Here is a 12,520-nt window from a genome sequence, read left to right as displayed (position 1 = left end):
CCCAATTGACACCTAGAATGGTGTCCATTGCATCTATGTCAACTTCTTTGCAAACAAACATTTTTGGTGTTTCTACAATCGGCAGAGAGCGGAATGCATGCACAAACAAATGAATGGGACAATGCCAACTGAGACCCACCGATCTGGTTGCCTTACCAAACTTTAGGGACCCTTGGAAATCTTGCAGCACCTTGCGCTTGAAAGAAAGCAAAGCCCAATGGTCTGGAGTTGGCCATTCTGCACTCTGCAATGAGGGTGTCTCCACGCCTTCTAACCTACCATAGCTTTGGCTTGACTTCGGCACCACGTACTTGTGGGAGTACATGAATATTCGCTGCTCGGTAAGTTTTTTCGATGAAACATTAGGAAACATAAGCTCCCCAATGTGAGCATGCACAACCATGAACGTGCCTGAGAGGCACTCAAGCGGCTGCTCCTCAACTAAGCTGGATGGAAAAACATCTTTACAAATGCCCTTAGTTAAACATAATGATCACATAAACGTAAACATGACATATGCATGGGATAGCTAAACCATGAAAACTTACAATGAGGTACAAATTGAGTTGAAGCTCTCTTGAGGTGGAGCTCAGCTGCACTGTAGACGTGTTGCACGATGGCCACCATTCCGGACTTTGTTTCTTTGAATGCCAATAGCCGGCCCTTCCAATGACGTTCCAATACGCCTCGACACCATACGCGATGAGGTCCAGCACGTGACGGTTTCATGTAGATCCATGCACCCTTCTTGAATACTTATGGGATCCATACCCCCTCTGAGTCTTTTGTGTTGTACAACACAATCTCCTCTATCTCTGGTTTGGGCTGTCTATGCGTGGACATGCTTGGGAAGTTGGGATTAGGAAGGGGTTTGAAAGAGTTGAGTACTGAGGGGAGGGTGAGGTGAGCTGCCTATGGTGGCTATGGTGGCTTTGACAGTGGAGATAGAGAAAGAGGGGAGGAGTGAGAGGTAGAGAGGTAGAGAGGATAGTGGAGCTGTGGGCTATGGAGTGTGGGACTATAGAGGGTTGATGGAGGTGTGAGAGAAGGGGGGGCTATGGAGAGAGAGGAAGAGAGTGGTGGAAAGCTTTTGGCTATGGCTGCCTTGACTGTAGAGAGAGAATGGGAGGAGAGAGAAGAGGGAGAGTGTGGGAGAGAAAAGTAATGAGGGAGAGAGAGAAAAGTGGATTTTGGGGGGGAAAATTGACTTTTTTAAGTTAGTTTATGTTTTGGGACAGTTTTGGAGGCAAATGGATCAACTTTGGAACTTTTTAAAAAAATTCAATTTTTAAGGTTTTTAAGCATGCGCGTTTTTATTTGGGGGGTCCCTCCCTCTTTTATGACACTTCTCTCCTCCTATTTACCCCCCCCCCCCCCCCCCTAGCCTACCTCCCACCTCTCTCTAAGAACCAAGCATTGAAGAGGGAGACAATTAGGCTGCACCCCTACCATTCCTCCCCCTCTAGGTGATATCCCAAGAGCCTTCTCATTGGTTCTCCCTTAAGCCTTCACTAATCAAAAAGGCCCAAGAAGAGTCCATATTTTTCCTAATGTCATTGTCATTTTTCTAAAGCCAGTTGCCTTTTGAGAGTAAAAGTTCATTTATATCTTATTATATAAGCAAAAACAGCTACACACACCTCCTATACATAAGGTTTTTCCAAACTCTTTGAGAAAACCAGGACGCTGGCTTTGGAAACTAGCTCAAATCTTAGTTCTTAGTTGGTGTTAAGCATGGAGCCTGATCTACCCCTTGTAATTTTTTGTGTTAAAAACGCACATTTGTAAGGCCCCCATTATGAGGAGAAGTCATCGTGCGTGAAGAAAAATAACTCGTCGAAAATAAAATCACTCGTCGGAAACAAAAAATTTTAAGGCTTCGCCGGAATATTATGGCCGGATGGCGGCCAGAAAGTGGTCAGAAAACGATCAGTCGGTTGGCCGGTAGTCAATGGCCGGTGGTCAGTGGTCGGAAGTCAATGGCTAGTGGCCGGTGGCCGAACAAGGGCGGCCACACATGGGCAGATTTGAGGGTCCAATTTGGACTTATCTACACAAGGGCGGCTACACATGGCTGCCTCTCATGAGAGAGGGCAGCCCTTTTGGCCTATAAAAGGAGGCCATTTCTACACACATTTCCTAGTGTGAAGTTGATGTAGCAAGGTGGGTGTGAGGTGGTGAGAATGAAGCAAGGCGGGAGCTCCAAAAGGGTATAATCCCTTTGTAACTTACTTCTTGTTTTGACGTACTAAAGCCATTGAGTGTCTGCTTTCCCATGGATGTAGCTCACATTGGGTGAACCACATATATCGTGTGTACTCTCTCTCTCTCTCTCTCTCTCTCTCTCTCTCTCTCTCTCTCTCTCTCTCTACTCTATAATCTCTTGTGCACGTGTAAATTATCTCTCTCCATTAAGTAATCTACTCAATTATCTACTTAGCTACGTCATATTTCCTAACAATTGGACCCACTGCATATAATTCCTTTTTTTGGTTGGCTGGTGTTAGGTGGTCCCTCTTAGGTTAATATTTTGGATTATTGCTCACGACTATTATAGTCTCTAACTTTGCCGGTTTAAGAAGTGCAGGCCCAACCTATAGGACTAATTATATATTTTTCTATTAACTTTCAGGATCACAAACATTTTAGATTGACAGCTCGCATGAGAATGATCTACAACCCGGAGAAGCATACAAGGATCTTAGAAAAAATTAGGTTTTACCTGAAGGACCATTCTCCAAAAAGAGCCTTGGTTGTTAGAACTAGACCTTTTCTGGCTCAACGGGCCATTGTCTATTGCAGACCCTTGCTCTCTCGCAAGGCCTAGAATTATCCTATGAGCCCCTCTTTGTGGCAACCTCTCTTGTCCTCAGATGTATTTGCAGTTTGGATGCTTCTCAATTAATTTATGATTTGGCTCTTGCCTCATATAAAAATTTATCTATCTTACACATGCTTTCTTCAATGATTGGGTCAAGATTTTGGCTATCTTGGACAAGGATTCCAAAGCTGGGGTTACTATGATTTGTAAGCTTTCAAAGATGTAATTGTTTTCTTAGTGGAATGTGTTGTGTAATTTTTTAGGAATATTTGCAATTTTTCGTCTTACAAAACTTTCTATATTGACTTTGGTTCAAAAAATTGAAGTCTTTTTGACAATGTTCACAGTTATTTTTTTTAAGCTGCTCTAAAAATTGATGTTTTTTTGAGAACTTTTGGCCAAATTCAAGGTGAGGTGTATTTTTCGCGATTTAAGTGTACTTTTTGATGACCAAGTGTTATGGGAGAGAAGTGGGGCGAAAAACACCATCATACTGTGTGCAGTTACACAGTGAAAATTTGGCAACAGGGTCGTGAGGAAGAGAGGGTAAGAGGACAAGTGAGAACTACTTAGTCCACATGTACTACAGTCATTTAACGCACCTAATATGGTGTCCCAGAAATGAGCACCAGTTACCATATTTGGAGTAGTTTCCCATACTTCAAGATCCCTATCAAGGGTAGAGGCCCATGTATGCCAAAAAATACAATCTTAAGAGGCCAAAAGAACCTATCAAAGTGGTTGTAGGAGGGACCAATCCCCCCGGGGGGGGGGGGGGGGGGGGGGGGGGGGGTTTGAAAAAAGTTGTTTTGTGGGGTTGCAGGGGTTTTATTTTAAAAAACAAAACCTAAAGCAGACCTCGTATAGAGTAAGACTTTGTACTAGGCTAATATTGTGTAGTGAATGGGAATATTTGTGTATACATATCATTAGTTGTATAAGTACTTAGGGGTGTGTGTGTGTGTGTGTGTGTGTGTGTGTGTGTGTGTGTGTGTGAGAGAGAGAGAGAGAGAGAGAGAGAGAGGCTATGGGAATGCATCAGGATTATTACAATTGGACATCATTTCTAAAATCTGGCAGGCTTGGCACATCACCCATCTCCAAAGACATTTGGTAAACACAATAGAATTGGAAACTTTTTCCATGAACTCCTATGAAAAGCACAGGAGATGTGTCTACTCAGTGACAACATTGACATTTTGTGAAGGAGATTTAAATCAATTTAAAACACATTTACTATCTATCTATACTATATATATATATATATAAAGTCAATATCACAAAGTTATATTTTTGTGTGCAGTAGCCTACTGATGCTTAATAAAAGGAGTATGAGCATGTTCAAACCAATCCAGCTCGACACTCAAACTAGATGGAAAAGAATGAGTTCACATTAGCTCTCTTTGGTGGGCATTTGCTGCAAAGTCGTAGAGGTGGCAAGAAGGATGAGCAAATGTTGCACTTAAAGGGAGGATGCCCAAGGCCGTGTCGTTCCTCATTGCTACTTCCATCTCATTGCTGCTACCATGACTACATTTTGTGCACTACCTCATAAACTTGGCAATACGATCAGCTAGTCAACTCTCTTCTATACAGGAGTGGCCCTTGTTTTGAGCATATATCCAGCTTACAAATCCCCAAAAGAATCCATGCTGGAAAAGAAAAGACACATGGATCTCTGTTTTGAGCCGCGTCAGTATCCACACTGGCAAATCAGGCACCCCAAAGTGTGCCATCGTTGCCACGCTACCAATTAGCAAACCTATCTAAGTGAAAAAATCATGGTGCATGAGCCTTATTTTCTTGCTTTGAATAACCCGACACGTGTCAAAAGCTCCTTGCTCAAGTGAGTGAACCTTGCAGCTCGATGACACACACACACACACACACACACTCTCTCTCTGAGGTCCCACAAAGATGTGCTTCCTCCCCATTGCCATATATTGTTGGGGGTCACCTTAGGGGGCTCGAGGCAGTTTGAGCGGCAGCAAAGGCGGAGGGGGCAGTGAGACAATAAGGTCCCCGCCAAGGCGTGCAGGTAACACAAGACCAGGAGCCATGCCATGACATTTTGTTGTGAAGTTGCAGACGCGGCAACAAGGATGAGTAGAGGCCGCGCTTGGAGTTGGGGATGGGTGTAGAGATGCCCAAGGCTGCACCATTCCTCATTGCTGCTCCTACCACTACTGTCGTTAGAGTTGCATTTTGTGCACTACCTGATAAGCCTTGGCAAGACAAGCAGCTGGCCAACTCTCTTCTATAGAGGAGAGGAAGCAGAGGCCATAGTAGTGGGGCCCTATTTTGGGCAGATACCCAACATGAAAATCCCAATCAGCATCCATGCTGGAAAAGAAAAGGCACATGGGTTCCCATTTTGAGCCACGTGAGCATCCATGCTGGCAAAAAGAAAGGCATCGAGCATGCCAAAGGGTGCCATCGCTGCCACACTACAAATTAGCGGGCCCATCTAAGTGCAAAACTCGGGTGGTACCTGAGCCTCATTGGCTTGCGTTGGATAACCCTCTTAAACATTCTCGGACACCAAAAATAGCCTTCCTAACATATTTGTTTTTACTTTAATCACTCTCCTTCCACATGATCAATCTACTCCTATACTATTTTTACTATAGATAAGGGGGGGAGGAATTTTGGCCCCTCCCCCAACCATATGGCACTCTCTGCTAAGTCCGGTGCCTTCAAAGGTGTGCATTGAACACGACGAGAGAGAGAGAGAGAGAGAGAGAGAGAGAGAGAGAGAGAGAGAGGATTTCCTTGCCTGGGCTTGGGAGAGGTGAGAGAGAGCTGCACGCAATGGGAACTATGCAAATTGTCAAGCTACAAAAGGCTAGCCATCCTTAACGGTATACAGAAAGAGAGAGTTTGAATTCTAAACTAAAATAGTTGTGTAGGTCTCCTCTCTTCCTCAAAAAAGGCCGTAGCTATCACTCATCTCCTCTCACTCTCCTAAAGACACAAATGCACAACATTTAGAATTGGGCTGGTCTGCAGTTTCCTATGGATCATCTCTCTCTCTCTCTCTCTCTCTCTCTCTCTCTCTCTCTCTCTCTCTCTCTCTCTCTCCATCGAGCGCTCATTGAACCCTAAATAGCAAGCTCGTCGAACATCATTGCGGCCGCTGGGTACGAGGGCTGCACCTAACCTTCCATGGATGCTCAATAAGCCTGGTCCTCCTCGTTGAGGAAACCCCCCACTCTCCATGCCTTAGCTCTCCAAACTGCACCCTCTTGCCTGCTCATGACCCTGCCGACTCACACAGCCCGTCTCTATTGAGTCACACAGCCCGTCTTTCGCCTGCTCACGACACTTCCCGTCTCTATTGACTCACACAGTAGCAACCCAATCAACCCTTGAGCCCAATCGACACTGCTCGTCTCTATCTAGGCCTGTGTTGACAGTTTAGGCTTCAGACAATGTTAGATATAGGCTTTGGTTGACAGTCGTTCCCACTGAAGAAAACCCTCTATAGGGTTAAAGGAATGATGGTCAAAACCAACGATGTCAAGAACACTGGTGCTGCACCCTCAACACCGAGAAAGACCCGATCGTTCGCGGCTACCCCCAAGATAGACCCTCTCGCCGCCTCCAAGCCCAAGTCAAGGAGTTGACGAACGAGAATGATGAACTCAAAACGCGTCTGGCTGCCCTCAAAATGCACATTAGGAAAAATATGGACTCTCCATGGGGCTTGTAAGAATCCCTAATTTCAAGGAAGCCTGCCAAGATTAAGGGGGACAAAGGCTTTGAATGGGGCTATTTTTGTAGGGTCTCCTCCACCTTTGACCCTAAAAAGGTAGGGGGGGGGGGGGGGGGGGGGGGGGGGGGGGGGGTAAACCATTTGAAAAGTAGGGGGTAGGGGGTCTTCTCTCTCTAGCTTTTTGGCCAACTTGTAAGTGGCCTCTTAACTCTCCCATGCCACCTAATCAAATTCGTGGGTCAAAGAGGTCAAAAAAATGACTTTTTTCAAAAAATTTCAAAAAAACTCTATTTCTCCCTAAAAAATACTCCCAACATATATACATATTAAAAAAAGATTTTTAATTTAAATTTCTCATAAAACTTTTGACTCCCTCCAAAACTTTTAGGAAATTCCGTCCAAAATTGAAAACTTTCCCTCATAATCTAAGCTCCTCTCCTACACCCATCCCCCTTGCACCCGCACCCTGCTGCTGCTGCTGCACCTACACACCCATCTCTCCATCCTTCAAGCTCCATCTCTCCATCCTACAATGCCTCTTGACGACGTGACCAATGTCCCAGCAAGCTTTTCACGCAGTAGGTCTCCAGGGCTTTTCCTACGCCTACCTCAAGCGTATGTTCCGACAAAGAAAACATGCTTGGGTACATTACCTTCAGCCAACGAATGCCGCGCTCAAGGGGAGAAGAATGTGGATCTCTGGACAGACGGATGCTTGTACCCAAAGGATCCTTCTCTCAATGTCCATCCGCCTTTTACAAACATTCCATCACTGTTGCAATACATTGGAAATGGAGAGCAAGGTTTGTTGGGCTACTGCAAGAGACTCAACAGACACGAGATTGCGTGGTCTGAGATCTACTTGCGTCATTGGCAGTTGCTGAATGGGAGTTTCCACAATGTTCAAGATCAGATGCAAACAGCTACTAGTGCGCTTGAGGAGGCAAAGAGCACCATCACAACCAAGGAAAATGTAATTAAAAAGCTTGAGGATACTCTTTCAGAGTACTACCATGGGAGGTAGGGTGAGGAAACAAGAGTTGTCCAAAATTCAAACTCTTCCACCACGTGGTGGTGCAAGAAAACGAAGGGTGACAGCTATGAGGTAAGATGTTTTGTCCCTCATGTTGTTTAAGTCTAATACCGCTCATCATTGTTGTTTTGGGTAATAGGAACTTTGTCCAAGAAACGTGCGGCGGCGAGAATGCGTCAGCTAGGGATTCTTTACTTCGTTCTTGTTTCAACAAAGAGGACTTTATTGGGATGCTTGATGCTCCAGAGGCAAAACACTTAAAAGACGCAATCACTAAGAGAGTTCTTAGTGATTTTTCTAATATTGTCACTGATCTAGATGTTCAAGATATTTGTGATGTTGTTGGGATTAGTACGAAGGGCTATCAAGCAATACATCAAGTGTTAAAAGATGCATTAAGAAGTCGAGGAGTCACGAAAAACCTATTCCCACTTCCTCACAGATTGGCGATTGCCAAGAGGGTGTCAAGGACTACCTGTATATTGAAGACACGATGCCTCTTCAGCCGCTCCGTAGCAAATCACAAGGAAGGAAGGGCCGCGGGAAGGGAAGCGGTGCTGTTTCTAACAGTGTGTTGCGGACCGAAGGGTTTTTTTACACCAAATTCAACAATATCTTTGTGGACTTGATACGATTGCAGCAGTCCATGGCTGTTTTCTACAATTTGAGTGATGCAGGTTAGTTTAGGGTTGCCTACATGCTCTATGATGTGTCATAACATGCATTATGAGGCTTTATATTGTTGGCAGTTCTTGAAGGCAAGCTTGTGTTCGTGCTGAAGTTGGATGAGTGTGTAATTGTCAAAGGGAGAAAGTTGGAGAGAATGAGCATCACGCTTATGAATGAAGCCCTAGCTTATGCAAAGCAATCTTGCAGTTCGAGTGAAGCAACAAAGCCCTCTTTTAGTGTGCAATCAGAGAAGGATATATGGTGGCTTGGTGTAATTGAAGTTCCGAAAGAGACACATGAAGTCCTTGCATGGATTTTCTGTAGAATCCCATGGGTCACAGAGGTCATTAAAGCTCAAATAAATGGTGAGAAGCTCATGGTTCTAGGACGTGGGGAGTATGATGTTGAATGGCATTTAGGTGGTGATCTAAAGACCATAAAGTGCATGCTTGGATGCAAACAAGGTGCAAATTCTTTACTTCCCTGTCCATTCTGTGTGAAAGGGCACAAGACAAGTCGAGCAACTCAAGTGGAAGGTCAGGACGAAGATAATGATGACCATATAAATAGGGAGTGGCAAACTTTGGTTCTTTCATGTGATATGCTAGAGGTGCCCAATGGGGATAGCAAAGATCCTGGGTGGAACCCGATAATTACCTTCTCCCTCAACAATGTTCACTTTTGTACATTGCATGTGTTTATGCGAATATTTGATAGGATCCTAAAGCATCACATTGATTATGCTTACACAATGAAGCCCCTTCAATGGTCAAAAGACTCCTTGCAGGGGGTGGAGACGCTCCTTAATGAGATTGGATGTCACCGATCAAGGGTGAACATTGTAGCAGAGACTTGTAGGGAGAAGACATATGAGGTGGCACAGAAGGTTTCCATGAATGGAGCCAAGGCACGTCAATTTTTCAAGAAGATGTCAAAGTTTCCAATGCAGGTATCCAAGGCAAGTGTCGATCTAGCAAGTGAGAAGCGGTAGGAGTTGTGGAAAGATTTGTGTTCATGCACGACGGACAAAGATCCCAATGTGGAGGTTGCTAACCAACGCAAGCTAGTATGGTCATCCTTTCAAAAGGTTGTGCAATTGATGAATCTTTCAAGCACCACCGTTGAGCAGCGATAGGAGTTCAACAAGGTGCTTTATGAATTCACAAAGGCCGCTAAGGAGGGATGGTCTGAAAGCAAGATTACACACTACATGGTTTTTTTAACGGACTTAATACATATGCAATGTTTGAAAATGCAGCTTTTCTATTGGCTTATCTCCTTTTTGGTTGTTTTAGCACATTCTCTATGCGCATGGTGCATATTTCATGGACCGCTATGGTTCGCTTGATATATGCAGTACACAAGGCATGGAGAAGTCCCACTATCGAGCAGAAGGAGTCTACTTCAAGAATACTCGGCATGGTGGTGGTGGTTCACTCGCCAACTACCTCCAAGAGATGTTTAACTGGTTTTTTAGGCACGCCTTTGGGAGAACTCACACTATTGAGAAAGCAAGAGAGTCGATGTTAGCAAAGCAGTTACGCAAAGCCTCCCGTACTGTAGCATCCGAGAAGTGGAAACGCTCGCGAGCGTCCCTAGGCCATGAAGCTTGGCATGCAACTAAGTATCGAAAAGGCAGTGTTTGGGCGTTGGCTCAGCTGTCCACATGATCCAGGTTTACTTGTTAAATTCAATTGCTTTATTTCAGTTTCACTCAATTGGCCGCATAGTGTGAAAGGGCCCAAATCTCAAAAAAACCTATTTAAAGGTTGAAAGCGCTCATTTTGTCATTTTCCCTACTAGGTGCTACCATGGCAAGAACAAAACAAACGGCAAGGATTGCATATCCAACAGGGCCGGATGGCCAACGACTCAAAGGTACAGCAACAGAAGTGGGAACTTCACAAGCTCAAGGTGAGGTCCACACAGAAGAAGGTGGAGCTTCAAATTAGCATGGCCAGTCCTCTAGAGCAGCAAAATAGAGAAGGAAGTATCGTCTTGTTGTCTATTCATCGGACTCCAACGATTCTGATGGCAACAGGGAGGATGAGAGCGACCAAGGCAAACAAACAAACAACCAAAAGCAGCCGTCAGAAGGCTCCGAAGAGACGCAAACGAATGAAGATGCCCCATGGGTTGGCGTCAAAATACAAACTTATGAAGCTCACATGTCTATTGGGGGTAAGACACTTCCTAAAGGGAGTGGACCTACACCATCACATCCACTCAATAGTGAAGAGCACGAATCAGATGGAGAGTGGGTGGAATTAGATTATGAGGTGTTGGAAGTGCCTATGCAGAAAAAAAATAGAAAGAGCATTGTCTACAAGAAGAGGAAGCAAGCTGCCCCAACTCGTGCAACAAATGCACCTCCTCGTTGACCTCAGAAGGTACGAAATCGCAGCCGTGCTTTTTTGGAAATTAGCCACTATCAAAAGAGTACCGAGCTCTTGATTCGGAGGGGCCCTTTTGCAAGGCTATGCAGGGAGTTTTTGCAATTGTACAACACTCAGTTTCGGATGGGCGTCGTGGCCATAGAGGCAGTCCAAGAGGCAGCAGAGCAATATCTAACTAGCATATTCGAGGATTCGAACCTATGTGCCATCCATGCAAAGAGTGTAACCATTATGCCCAAGGATATGCAACTTGCTCGTCGTCTGCGCCATGAGGAATAGCTTGTAATTAGGCATCAAACCTTTTTGTATTCACGAAACTTCCAAGATTGGGAAGAATTTGAATACAAGCGTCTTTTGATTGTATACCCCACTCTGTGCATTGTTGGGAAGAATTTGAATATAAGCATCTTTTATTGTATACCCCACTGCTCATTGTATTGTTTTACTTCTGTACCATGCGATGTAGCACTGCTCCAAGTTTTGTCTACCTTCTATTGTATGTACGTATCCATTAGCTTGTTATTGTGAAAACTTGCCTACGTTAAGCACCTTGGCTAAGTGGGGCATGCACTTCCTGATGCATCCATGCTATGTGAAGCATTAAAGCAAGGGAAGACTCACTATTGCATGGAAAAAGCATCTACAAAGTCTTGAAAATGGCTTGGAATGCCCCCAAACTGGCTACCACAAGGGCGCGCATTTGGGGCTTCCAGAGGCATATGGATGGACAAAATGCGCGCCCTTGTGGCAGCCTTTTCTAGTGCATCCCAAACCCTTTCCAATGGTTTCCAGATAATTTTAACAAGCAATAAGGATATTTTGTTTGATTCAATGCTTCAATTAGCATATATGCATCTGGCAATCATCACCCCTTAGTCCATGTAGCATAGAAATTTTGAAGGATGGTTATTGCATCTGTGAAGTCAGTCCTATACTCCAAAATGGGCTAGAGATTGCCACATAGTCTCCTCTTGTGATTTGTTATTACAACTTTAAGTATCTGGGCCAAGATGGGCGTAAGATTACCCCAAATGAGCAGCTAAAACATATTAATCTCTTGTCTTTTTGTTTTGCACCTGAGTATGCTCCTAAATGGGTCCAAAATCAGTTGCCACAAGGGCGCGCATTTGCCCCTTTCATTTGCTGATGGAAGGCCCAAATGCGCGCCCTTGTGGTAGCCCATTTTAGGGCCTTCCAAGCCCTTCATTAGGCACATCAATAACTTTGGAAGCCTAGCATATAACAAAGTATGCATTTTAATAATTTTAATGCCTTCCAAACCCTTTAGTAGTCATATCAGAAATTATGGTGCTTCTCATACACAATGGAAGCCAAACATATAAGAAATTCAAAACTTTCAAGTAAGAGAGTCATAGACACCAAAAAGAAGTTTCATTAAAGAAATCAATGCTTTACATGATATCCGGCTTTTGCTTTAGGATCTTTCGAATTACAATTTTCTGGCGCTTGGCCTTTTGGGGTGGCTCCCTGTTAAGTAAAGTGGTTGTGATTTCTTGGGTGTCATTAACCCCTACAGCTTGGTTCATGCCGACATGGGCGATAAGGCGCCCACGAAAGTTAACACTGAAAGTGGATATTGCAAAATCTTTCTTTTCAAGCACTACAAGGTTGGCCGATTGGGCAAGTGTTGTTAAACACAATGCCTTGGAGAGTGCACGGAGAGCAAAAATGTTGTAGCGACCATTGGGAGAGTAGTCGGCATGGATAAACACCACGACACCAGTCAGAAGTGTGCCGAGGTTGTGAGCAAGTGCCGCTTGAGGTCCGAAGGGCGTCCTCCTCCCCCCTGACCGTTGCTCCTAGGCGTCAACCTCCAGAACATCATGCAAAACATAGGTTTTGTGAGATATGGCACAGAATTATGA

The 12,520-nt window shown here is 44.5% G+C and overlaps 1 pseudogene; it reads left to right on the top strand.

Moving 5' to 3' along the window:
* Positions 1–9,605: 9,605 nt before the first annotated feature.
* LOC147443217 (uncharacterized) lies at positions 9,606–10,913 on the top strand (annotated as a pseudogene).
* Positions 10,914–12,520: the final 1,607 nt, after the last annotated feature.

This window comes from Adiantum capillus-veneris, chromosome 14 (genome assembly GCF_014529385.1).
Source record: "Adiantum capillus-veneris isolate H3 chromosome 14, ASM1452938v2, whole genome shotgun sequence".
Lineage (NCBI taxonomy): Eukaryota > Viridiplantae > Streptophyta > Polypodiopsida > Polypodiales > Pteridaceae > Adiantum > Adiantum capillus-veneris.
Note: the sequence above shows the minus strand (reverse complement) of the source record. Positions and strands in the feature narration are given on the sequence as shown.